Raw genomic sequence first — 13,762 nt, forward strand, 5'->3', positions numbered from 1 at the left:
AAATGTTATAAATCATAGTGTCAACACTTTCATTAGTTTACTTGAAAATGACATACAACAACTTAAAGCCAAGAACAAAACCAATAAAAAAGGAAAAACCTTTAGTAATAAAAAACAAATACATTTTACATCTAAAGATCATCAGGCTTTAAAAACTTTAAAAAGCAACAAAGACATCATAATTAAGGGGGCAGATAAAGGCGGTGCCACAGTTATTTTGGATAAAAAATATTACATTGCAGAGATTAATGAACAACTTAACGATATTGACACATATGAAAAAAATAAGTGGTAACCCCATTAAGATGATACAAAAGGAAATTAAATATTTATTGGATAAGGCACTAACACAGGGTATAATTGATGAAAAACTTGCACAATATTTGTATGTAGAAAATCCGAAAAATCCAATCTTTTATACAGTGCCCAAAATCCATAAGGATCCCATTAGACCACCAGGGAGGCCCATAGTAGCCTGTGTTGAGTCTGTTTTTACAAACATATCTAAGTATTTAGATAGACTACTACAGCCAGAGGTTGCCAACATGGCAAGTTACATCAAAGATACAGGACATTTCCTTATGAAAATTAAAACACTGGAATTTCCTACAGATACGTACCTGCTGTTCACCATGGACGTTAAAAGTCTCTATACATCGATAAAACATGAGACAGGAATAGACGTGATTATAAAGACTTTTATGGTGAACAGCAGGTAGTCTATGCCACAGTGTCAATTTCTAGAAGATTTATTCAGATTGATTTTATTTTTTTCCTGTTTCAGGATTGATTTTTTTTTTTCCTGTTTCAGGATCAGTGGTTTAGACAGAAGAAGGGAACAGCCATGGGCTCCAACATTGCCCCATCATACATCAATGTGTACATGAGTGAATTTGAAGAATGCTATGTATATGAAAGTGAACTCTATAAGAGATATGGCGCCATCTGGTGGCGATATATAGATGAAGTTTTTGGCGTATGGTGGGGCAGTGTTGAGAGCCTCTTGGATTTTGTGAATGAATTGAACTCTATGGTGAGAGGGCTTCAGTTTACGGTAAACTATAGTTAACAATCAGTCACCTTTTTGGATACAAGTGTGTCAAAGGGAAATAATGTCCTTAATGTAAGACCTATATACAAAGGAAACAGACAAAAATACACTGTTACACTTTAAAAGTTTTCACCCTAAGAGTCTCATTGAATCACTTCCTAAAAGCCAGCTATTTAGAGTAAAAAGAATAGTTAACAATGATTCACTTTGTAAAAAAAGATTAAATGAAATGGCTAATACATTTATTACTAGGGGTTACCCACGAGAGTTAGTGGAGGAGAAAATTAGGGAAGTAGAACATCCTGAGATTAGAAAACATCAATTAAGAGGAAAGAAAACCAACAAATTGGTTTTTGTGTCACAATATAATCCTCACAGTGAGGATATTAGCAAAGCTATTAAAAGAAATTGGCAAGTATTAAGAGATTGCAATCCCTCAATAGAAGAATTTAAGGAACCACCTTTGATGGCCTTTAGAAGGGTTAGCAACATCATAGACCAATTAGTTAGATTTGATGTGGGTCCAGCCAGAGTAATAAAGCAGACATATATTGGGGATAAAAACAAGGGTTGCTTTCCTTGCCTAAATTGTGCCAGCTGCAACTCTATGATAAAGGTCAAGAGCTTCTATCATCCTCACAGTGGGAAGGAATATAATATTAAAGGGTACCACACATGTAATAGTAGCTATGTCATTTATTTAATCAAGTGTCCGTGCTCTTTAATTTACTTGGGGGAGATCACCCAATTAATAAGAGAAAGACTTAGCCAACACAGATCAAACATCAGAAGAAAGAATTTGGATGCTCCCTTGTCAAAACATTTTATTGACAAGGGTCATGCAATCAGCCAGCTTAGGTGGCAAGTCATTGAGTACATTAATTTTCAACGCAATGGAGGAAATAGAGAAACATTGTTAAAACAGCATGAAATGTGGTGGATACACCACTTTGACACATTAATCCCAAGAGGTTTAAATAGGGATTTTGACCTATCATGTTTTCGATAGTCTGTCCCTATTTGAAATAACTTAAATAACTTAAATAGAATTATTAACTATTACACTAAATTCCAAGGTTTACAACTGTAATATCTTATATCTAATGTTTAATATTTAATATTCAACATTTAATAATGTTCTTTAATATTACACAAGTTAAAAACTAATTAAATTGACTGCTACATTGTAATTCACATAAGGCATATATGACCAAGAAAAGTTATATATTGATACAAGTGTTACGAATGTTATGTTATCCCTATGTTTTTAATTTGAATATTGTTACTTAAAAAACTGTTTTTAAATGGTGTAGGTACTATATAGCCACTAGATGGCGACCTTAGGTCCCTGAGAGGTCAGTTTGGGGCTATTGAGAGAGTATTTAAATGTAATGAAAGGATCACTTTACTAGCATGATTAAGAGGGTAATACCTCGAAACGTTGCTGACAGATTGTTCGAATAAAGTTTTTTAGAAGATTATAGTGCTGATGGCTATTTGTGATTTACATATATATATATATATATATATATATATATATATATATATATATATATATATATATATATATATATATATATATATATATATATATAAGAGCAGTTCAAAAAAAGGGGATACCGGCACCCTCCAAATCAGTAAAATCACTTCTTTATTGAGTCACATTAAAAGATACAAAAGTTACAACAGTCAGAGCAGGCCTGACATGTTTTTGCTTAGTAGCCTTAATCATAGACGTGCTTTAGTGGAATAGACATCTGCTTTTTAAAAACAATACTGAGAACCAATTGGTTAATCAAAATATACATTTGACCAGTAGTCATATTGTTTGTGGTTAGTAATCATACATTTAACCCTATGTATACTTAATAGACAACAACATTGTCTAAAAATTGTGTGTTTGTATTTAATAATCATCTGTTTAACCATGTATATACATTAACGAACCGCAACATTGGCTGAAAAATAATTTCATTGTAATAATTTGACATCCTGCAACCATATTCAATAAAGTAACATAATATTTGAATAAATCAATGCTCTAGTGGATACAAAAAGTTCACTGCAACCTTGTGTTACTGTGCCAAGATAACAATCTACTATTTATAATCATGTCAACAATAACAAGGTTAAAGTCAAATGACTGTCAATCCTATAATACCAATACACACTGCATAGAGTTAAAATTCAAATTCAACTATAAATAACAGAAAACAATATTAATTGAACAGATAAATACCATGACCAGAGTTTGTTCATCTATATATAGCTCTAAACTCTTATGTGGAGACCTAGACCATGTGTGTATGTATGCATTTATTCAGTTTATTATATATTTATTTACATTAATATTTTATTATTATTGTATATTGCTTATTAAATAAAATAAAATAAATTATAATTGGTTGTAATAGTTATTTCAAACTATTATTTCAAGAAGATATTATTTAGCCAGCAAACCACATTATAAATAGGTATCTTGTTGAGCATAGATGACATATATTAGGATTATACAAAGCTAAACCTTAGAACCTTTGATTTGGTAATCTTTAATATAGAAAGCAGCATAATACCATTAGAACTCTTGTTGTAAAGAATTAATATTCTACTTACAACTGCATCATTTGGATGTACATTATTGTCAGGGTTCCAGGAATCAGACTGAGACGAGAAGTGCAAAAATAAAAATAAGTCCACAAGTCAAATAACAAGCCAGGGGTCAAAACCAGAGCTAGTAGTCAGACGAGCCGAGTCAGGAGCCAAAGCGAATAGTCAGACGAGCCGGAATCAGGAACAAGGAAAACAGCAGAGTCAGGAACAAGCCAGGGATCAGGAACCAGGAAGGACGACAGACAGCCAGGTAATACACATGAACTCTCACAAACAGGTCTGAGATAGCACAAAGGCAAAGCATAGTGAACAGAGGCTCTTTAAATAATAAGTGATGACATCACAATTCTGAGACTGCATCCTGTCTCACACAGATGATGTACACCAATCTGGCCATAAAAGAAAGTGCAGGAAATGAGCAGCATCCTACACAATACACCATGGTAAGCAAGAGAGGTGAGTAAAATGGCTGCCAGCAGCACATGGCAAACAAAACAGGGAAAAAACCCTGACAGTACCTTCCCCTCAATGACCCCTCCCCTGTGGGAGGACAAAAGGCTTATTGGGGAAACGGGCATGGAAAGCACGTAGGCGGGCGGGAACATGAACATCAGAGGAGGCAACCCAAGAACACTCCTCCTGACGGTAGCCCCTCCAGTGAACCAAAACTGTAAACGGCCCCCGGACATACAAGAGTCAATAATGCTGCTGACCTCATACTCCTCATGGCTGGTTTCAAGAGGGAGACATGAAAAACATTAGAGATGCGCATTGCAGGAGGAAGGTCAAGAGCGTAGGCCACAGGATTAACCCATCGGAGTATTCGAAAAAGGACCAACATAACGGGGAGCCAGTTTATTGGAAGGCACACAAATGTTTAAGTTGCAGGAGGAAAGGCAAACTCTCTCATCAACCTGGTAGGAAGGCGCAGGCAGATGCCTACGAACTTTTGGCGCTGCATAGAACGATGATGGCAATTCTGAATCTGCACCCATGTGAAACAGAGTTGCTGGAGATGCTCGTCCAAAGCCGGAATACCCTCAGACATGAATGAATCGGGCAACAAGGATGGTTGAAACCCATAATTCGCCATGAACGGTGATAACTTGGAGGAAGCATTAATAGCACTATTACAAGCAAACTCTGCCAAAGGTAGCAGTTCAGACCAATTATTGTGGTGAACTGAGACATAGCAATGGAGGAACTGTTCCAGAGCTTGATTAGACCATTACGCAGCCCCATTGGATTGAGGGTGATATGCCGAGGAGAAGAAAAGCTGGATCCCCATTTGAGCACAAAAGGAATGCCAAAATCTGGAGACAAACTGGCTACCCCGGTCCGACACTATCTCCTTGGGTAACCCATGTAAACAGAAGACCTCCCGGCAAAAATTGAAGCAAGCTCCTGAGCGGTAGGCAACTTCATCAAGGGAATGCAATGTGACATTTTAGAAAAATGGTCAACCACCATAAGGATAACAGTATTGCAATTGGAAACAGGGAGCTCGACAATGAAGTCCATGGAAAGATGTGTCCAAGGATGCTCACCATTAGCAATAGGTTGAAGAAGACCCACAGGAAGATGTCGAGGAGTCTTATTCTGTGCACAAACTGAGCAGGAGGCAACATACGCAGCAACATCAGAACGAAAACCTGGCCACCAGAATTGTCGAGTGAGAGACCAAATCATTTGGTTCTTGCCTGGGTGACCTGCAGCTTTAGGATAGTGGTAAGTGTGCAAAAGTTTAGTTAGAAGATTCTCAGGAACAAAACACTTACCACTAGGTTTCTCAGGAGGTGCATTGGTTTGTGCAGCCAGGATCTCCTCTCCCAAGGGAGAAGTCAAATTAGTATGTAAGGTAGCTAAAATATGGTCAGGAGGTATAACAGGAGTAGGTACAGACTCCTCCTTGGACAGAGGCGAAAATTGTCGAGAGAGGGCATCAGCCCTAACATTCTTACTACCAGGCAGGTAGGAGACCACATAATTAAACCGAGAAAAAAAAGCAGTCATCTGGCCTGTTGGTGCGACAAACATTTTGCTTCAGATAGATAAGTTAAATTCTTGTGGTCAGTAAGATTGAGCAATGGCACGCTAGTACCCTCGAGAAGATGCCTCCATGCCTTGAGTGCCAAAATTATGGCCAATAATTCCCTGTCGCCAATTTCATAATTGCACTCCGCTGGAGACAATTTCTTAGAGAAGAAACCACATGGATGCAAGGAACCGTCAGGCATAGGACGTTGAGACAAGAGGGCACCAACTCCAGTCTCAGATGCATCAACCTCAAGAACGAAAGGCAGGACAGCGTTAGGATGAGCCAGAACTGGAGTGGCAGCAAAGGCAGTTTTAAGACTATCAAAGGCCTCAATAGCAGTAGGTGACCAATGGAGAGGATCATTCTCTTTATGGGTCATGTCTGTGATAGGTTTGACCAAGGAAGAAAAGTTTTTAATAAACTTTCTATAGTAATTAGCGAACCCCAAAAAACGTTAAATAGACCGAAGACTAACTGGGCGAGGCCACTGGAGAACTGCAGATAACTTGTCAGAAGCCATGGAGAACCCTGCAACAGAGATAACATAACCTAGGAAGGTTACTTGTGCCTCATGGAACTAACATTTCTCGAGTCTACAAAACAGGCCGTTCTCACATAGTCTCTGAAGAACCCGTGTAACATCAGAACGATGAACCTCAAGTGTGGGTGAGTGTATGAGGATGTTGTCTAAGTACACCACAACACACTGTTGCAACATATCTCATAGGACATCATTAATAAATTCCTGGAAAACAGCAGGAGCATTACATAGGCCAAAGCACATTACAAGATACTCATAATGCCCACTCCTGGTGTTAAACGCTGTTTTCCATTCGTGGCCCTCCTTGATCCTAACGAGATTGTACGCTACTCTCAAATCAAGTTTAGTAAAGACCGTAGCTCCCTTGAGGTGGTCAAAGTGTTCCGTAATGAGCGTAATAGGGTAAGCATTCTTAATGGTAATACGATTAAGACCCCTATAATCGATGCATGGTCTTAACTCGCCACCCTTTTTCTTCACAAAGAAGAAGCCAGCCCCTGCAGGGGAGCAGGATTTGTGGATGATCCCCCGCAACAGAGCATCTGCAACATACTCCTCCATAGCACAATTCTCTGCAACAGACAAAGGGTAAACCCGGCCCTGAGGAGGAATGGCTCCGGGTTGCAGGTCTATGGCACAATCGTAAGACTGGTAAGGAGGCAACGTACTTGCATGCACCTTGTCAAAAACGTCTAGGATCTCTTGGTACTCCTCTGGCAATTGAGATACCGAAGAAGTGCAGAAGACTTTAACTGGTTTCCGAAGACAAGTGGAAATATATTGCGGGGACCACGACAAAATTTCGAACCTGCGCCAGTCAAGACAGGGATTGTGCTTTTGGAGCCAGGGATAAACCAGAACAAACGGAAAATGCGGAGAGTTTATCACCTGGAACTGGAGGGTTACAAAATGGAGAGCCCCAACAGCCATGAACAACGGAGCAGTTTCGTGAGTAACGAGTACGGGCTGAAGGGGCCTGCCATCAATGGCCTCAATAGCAAGTGGAATGGACAGAGGCAAAACAGGAATGGAGTGCTTTTATACAAAAGCACTGTCAATGAAATAGTCCGCAGCACTGGAGTCAACAAGAGCCTGGGTGACTATGGAGGAGTCCACCCAGGAAAGGACAACTGTGACCAAAGGTTTCTCCTTAAGCGGTTCCGGGGACAAAGATAAACCACCCAAGGTCTGCCCTCGAAAGAACCTTAGGTGTGAGCGTTTCCTGGCCATGTAGGACAAGACTTCAAAAGGTGGCCCTGTAACCCACAATAGAGGCAGAGCCCCTCCCTCCTCCTAAAGGCCCTCTCCGCTGTGGAGAAATGCGTGAATCCCAACTGAATCGGCTCAGCAGTACCTGGTGACTCGGGACCAGGAGGCATGGGAGGAAAGGAAGGCATGGGTGGAAATGAACACGTAGGAGACAACGGAACAGGAGGCTTCCTCAAGCGCTCCTTGAAAGAGGGCCTCTCTCTGAGTCTGATGTCAATTAGGATCAAAAAAGACACCAATGCCTCAAGATCCTCTGGTAAATCTCTGGCATCAACTTCGTCTATAATCGCATCAGAGAGCCCATGAAAGAAGGCGGCAACAAGGGCTTCATTGTTCCAACCTACCTCTGCGGCAAGCGTATGGAACTCAATAGCATACTGAGCAACAGATCTTGTACCTTGCTGAATGGACATGAGTTGTTTAGCAGCAGAGGAGGAGCGAGCCGGAACATCAGATACCCTTCAAAAGGAGGCCACAAATTCAGGGTAATTTGAAATCACAGATTTATTAGTTTCCCACAAGGGATTAACCCAGGCAAGAGCTGTGTCAGAGAGTAACAAGATGAGGAATCCCACCTTAGCTCTGTCAGAGGGAAACGCATGAGGTAAGATCTCAAAGTCAATGCCCACCTGTTTCAAAAACCCTCTGCACTGAATAGGATTGCCTCATATCGCTGAGGTAGAGATGCAGAACCGGACATGCTCCTGGTAGGACTAGGTGCAGCAGCGGAAACAGGAGCAGCCATAACTTGTAGGACACTTTGGTCCAAATGTGCAGTGCGAGTCATCAGGGTTTGCAGGGCTAGTGCAAATTGATCAAAGCGGTGATCCTGTTCATCCATCCTGGAAATGATGGCAGGTAAAGGTGGATTATTAGCACCATCAGGATTCATGGCCTTTGCGTAATGTCAGGTTGCCAGGAATCAGACTGAGACGAGAAGTGCAAAAATAATCACACCTTTATTAATAGCAAAAAATAATAAAAAGTCCACAAGTCAAATAACAAGCGAGGAATCAAAACCAGAGCTGGTAGTCAGGGGAGCCGAGTCAGGAGCCAAAGCGAATAGTCAGACGAGCCGGAATCAGGAACAAGGAAAACAGCAGAGTCAGGAACAAGCCAGGGATCAGGAACCAGGAAGGATGACAGACAGCCAGGTAATACACAGGTACTCTCACAAACAGGTCTGAGACAATGCAAAGGCAAAGCATACTGAACAGAGGCCCTTTAAATAATAAGTGATGACATCACAATTCTGAGAATACAAAACAAAAAATGATAAAATTGCGCTGTACCTCAAAATAATGTTAAATATATTTGCAATAGGTTTGCAGATATGTCCTTTTTGTTAATATAAAAATTGCAAATTGCAATGTCTCAATTTAATCAGATGGTGATGAGAAACAGTACCTCTGATGGAAGATAAAACCAATACGACTTCCTGTGCTCAGGGATAATTAGCAATGTTATTACAAATGATTCCAAGTTGATTCCAAATGGTTAATTTCCAGGATCCCTTTGGTTCCAGGGAAAAACACTGCGCCCATTCCTTGCTGCCTTTAATCCAGCCTGGTATTCCCAAACCAGGGCTTCGTGTGCAGGAACAGATGTATATGTAAAGAGAAAAGATGGCGCAAAAGGCAGGACTCAAGTGAAAGCGTTTAATGACATAATATATTACACATACATATATGCACTTACAAGATTAAAATGAATTTGCTGCAATTAGGAGGATCATAGGTGGTACAGATCTTAATGCTTCCCACAGCCGGCTTGTTTGTAAATGCCGAGCGCTACTACACTGGATGTAACTGGCAGGTAAGTCCGGATACCTTGTCAGCAAGTCCTGTGGCTGTTGTGGGTGCGGGATACCGAGACCTCTGTGTCCAACCTGAATTTTCAGTTCAATACCCTGACGCGTTTCCCCCGGTCAGCGGCCGGGCTTCTTCAAGAGGGATAAAATGGATACGTTGGAATAGGCGCTCTTCCTTTTTAGGTCCGGATAATCCAATCAGAATTCGGAGGTGTGTATAGGAGCGCCTATCAGGATTCTCAAAACATTAGGCTGAACTTATCCAATCAGGTCTCAGAGGTGTGAGCGGGAGCTCCTGTAAGATTGCTCCTTACACAAGATCAGGCCGGTGTTAATGCCCGTATAGTTCTAAAGTGACAGTGCTCAAAGGTTATAGCAGCATAGTTAAAAAATCATATTAGTGATATTACACAAAAAAATGAAATAATATAAAAACAATAACGAAATATTACATTGCTAAATTGATAAAACAGATGAGATTACATTCATTTCTATGTTTGTTAAAAAATAATAATAATGAATAATATTCACGATTTAAGATGCTTTTCAATAAACGTTACTAATGATTGAAAGGGTTCATTTGCAATATATAGTTATCTTACACACACAAATAGGACCAATCATATATAGTATGGATGTTCGAACTAACTGAGCACATTGCTCATACATATCTTGTATTAAAATTGATTAAAAACGAAGTGTTAGTGATCAAGTAAAAACTATATTAATTTTTATGGGATGATGTGCTATAGGGGAGATTTGGTTTTGTTAACAATGTTTTGGATATTTGTTATAGCAGATGGTGATTAATTAATATTTATAATTCTAAAATCAAACCTAATTGTAAACAAATTCTATAATAACTAAATGATGAATAATTGTTTTAACACTAAAATTTATATGTAAAAATATTAAATATCTGTATCATCTAAAAGTTTTAAACGAAACGTAGAATATCTAGGAATTTAAATGACTTGATATATTTTCTAAAAAAGGATCTGATCATGGATTGTTTATTTAGAGCTATTTCATATTATTGAACTTATTAAAAATATATATATTTTAGATAAAAGCAGCTACATCAATATCTATATTCATACCAAGAGGTTGAAGTGTTTTTAGTTTGTAGATCCACTTGGTTTCCAGTTTCCTTAGTTCGAGTAGCCTATTTGGGTTGGAGGGGGGTACCCAGTCTATAACTTGTATTTTAACGCGTTTCAGCTCCAAAGAGCCTTTCTCAAGCTTCTGTCAGACCTGCTTAGAATCCTATCTTTTATACCTTTGTTCCTGATTGAGTAAATTGTTTAATTGTTTTATTGAAGTCTTTTTAATGTACAGTAATAACTTGGAAATACATTGGAAAGAACCAATAGAAATATAAAAATGTAAAAATATTTTTTCAACAAAGGAAAAAAGAGAACTAAGCCAACCGATTCTATTCCAGTTTTCACTATAATTATTTACTTAATCTAAAGTGGCTTTTAAACATATTGAAACCACACACAGTATAGTACCAATATAAATATAAAAAATATCTTTTCAACAAAGGAAAAAAGAGAACTATTCCAGTTTTTTACTAAAATTATTTATTTAGTTGTTTATTTATTTTATTATATTTTTTTCTAATAAGAATACATGAATACTCTATAGCGGCTTTTAAGCATATTGAAAACCACACACAGAAATGATATTGGCTTTGACAATGCTTCAATAAAACAATTAAACAATTTACTCAATCAGGAACAAAGGTATAAAAGATAGGATTCTAAGCAGGTCTGACAGAAGCTTGAGAAAGGCTCTTTGGAGCTGAAACTCGTTGCTTTGGATACAGACTGCTTACTGATCACCTTGGATACAGACTGCTTACACTGCACTGGAGAAACCTTGCTCTTTACCTATCTGTCAATCTCGTATTTGGTGGGCGTGTCAAGACCGGACACGGAAGTGACAGAGGCAACTTTCACAGGAGACATACACGCTGCAACAAGCGCTCCTAGAAACTTTGAAAGGACAAAGAAAGTTTCTCATCTATACCTCATTTGGACACGCAAGAACCTTCTTATATGACTTGGAACTGCAAATAAGGTACCTTATTCAAAGTCTGTTGATTAATAATATCGCAAAAGACAAACTAAGTGTTCAATAACTATTGTGATATAATTACTGTGACATACAGAAAACGGCTCAAACACCTAGCCTAAATCTTTTGGTCATATCACAAAAAGGCTTATTTCAAAAAGGCTGAAAATAAACACCTATTGTTGAAACAGGTGTCAATAGTTGTCTTCAACAACGATCTCTAAACAACTGTATTTCTACCAATTATACCTTATTTTCTACCTTAGGTGCATTTTATGAGCGAAAAGCCAAATCTTTTACAAAAAGTATTTTTAAATACCTACCAAGGTATAAACTGGACTTGCTAATTTTACACACATATATCATATACTAATTGTAGCTACACCTCAATACAATTGGTTGGTACCAACTTTCTCACATAACCACTTTAAGATTAAGCAATTTCGACTGACTGTTTTATATTGATTCTAATAAAAGAATATTATTTTTAACCAATAATCTTTGTATATTTTTTTTATTATTATTTTTTATTTTTATTTTTGAATTAGAACTTAATAATTTTAAGATATTATTCTATGAAAATTCTTTAAAAACTAAAAAACGTTTTTTTCTATACATTTATTTATATAAACATAGACATAGAAATACAAATACTACTAAGACCATTGTCATTTGGTAGATATTAAGCCAGTGTTTGCACACAGGCGCACACATATAAGACAATCATAACTGCTACTAAAACTATTTATTCAGATGACTTGGGGTATCTGATTTTTATGTGAAGTATTATCTACCACCAGCGCATAGATTTTTAGTTGTTTAATCATAAATACTTCTAACAATCAATTGCCACTGAACAGTTCCGTTTAGTATGTATGAACTGTCCTTTAGCTATGGTATAGGGCACTCTCCTTGGGTGACAACTCGTACTATGTAGAAGAGTGTTACCCGATACCGACTTTCTGTAAATGGATGAAGTAATAGATTTAGCTACTGAGTCAGCTTTTAAAGTGACATCAAGATAATTAATCTGAAACTCGTCAAATTCTAATGTGAATTTTAGACCCCAAGGGTTCATATTCAGATAATCCGTGAATAGTTTGGCCTTATACTTATCTCCTACCCATATGAAGATAAGATCATCAATGAACCAGTGATAAACCTTGATGTCATTGTGGAATGAATTGTTTTCACACTAAATATGAGTGACCTCCCACCATCCCATTACTAAGTTTGCATAGGAGGGGGCAAATTTAGCCTCCATGGCCGTACCTTGTGTCGGAAGATAACACGTTCCCTCAAATGAAAAAAAGTTACGCATTAGGATGAATCTGGTTACCTGGAGTAAATAGTTAATAAACTCCACTGAAAAGTAAAGGAATTATTTGATTGCCTCATATCCCATTTCGTGAGGAATGGATGAATAAAGGGAGACCACATCAATTGTTAACCATGCATACCCTGGTTGCCAAACTACAGTTTCCATATTTTGTAAAAAATGTTTGGTGTCTCTTAAATAACTGGGTAAACCCAATACCAGTGGTTGGAGAATGCTGTCCAACCACTCAGACAGTGGTCTGATAATGATCCGATGCCTGATATGATTGGTCTCCCTTTAACAAATTCTATCAATTTATGAACCTTCGGTAATACATAAATGATAAAGATAACCGGATGCCTAACTGATAAAAACTCAAATGTGTTACGGTCAAAATGTCCGAAATTTAATTTGTCATCCAATAAGGAAGACAATTGATTTTTAAATCTCTGTGTGGGATTATCACATAATCTTCATTATTAAATATTTGTCTGAGGATCTCTTTGTGATAAGAGCTAACATCCCAGACCACCACACTACTGCCCTTGTCTGCTGCCTTAATCACAAGCTATTTGTTATCCCTTAACTGATCCAAGGCCAGTCTTTCTTCCCTTGATAAATTGGGATAGCCCTTGTGTGGTTTAATACACAGGGTGTGCAAGTCTGCTTCAATTTTGGAAGTTAACTAAAATGTCCCCTCTACTTTTGACTGGATAAAAGACCGATCTGGGTCTAAAACCACCGTGGGAATTAATCTCCCCTAAGTTTTGGGAATTCTCATGTTCCAATGAAGTTAAAGTAACAATATCTCTCTCCTCAGAAAAATCAAATAGATGAATGGACTCTTTATGTGTTTGATCAGGAAGATATATACTCTCTTCCAATTTGGCCTCAGTCAAATAATGTTTTCTCAAAGTGAACTGTCTGATAAATCTGTTCACATAGACGAGAGTATCAAACAGATTGAATCTTGAAGAAGGTACAAAGCCTAATCCCAAATTTAAGATTTTTATTTGTGTATCACTCAAAACATGTGTTGTGAAATT

Source organism: Bombina bombina, chromosome 4 (genome assembly GCF_027579735.1).
Source record: "Bombina bombina isolate aBomBom1 chromosome 4, aBomBom1.pri, whole genome shotgun sequence".
NCBI classification, from domain to species: Eukaryota; Metazoa; Chordata; class Amphibia; order Anura; family Bombinatoridae; genus Bombina; species Bombina bombina.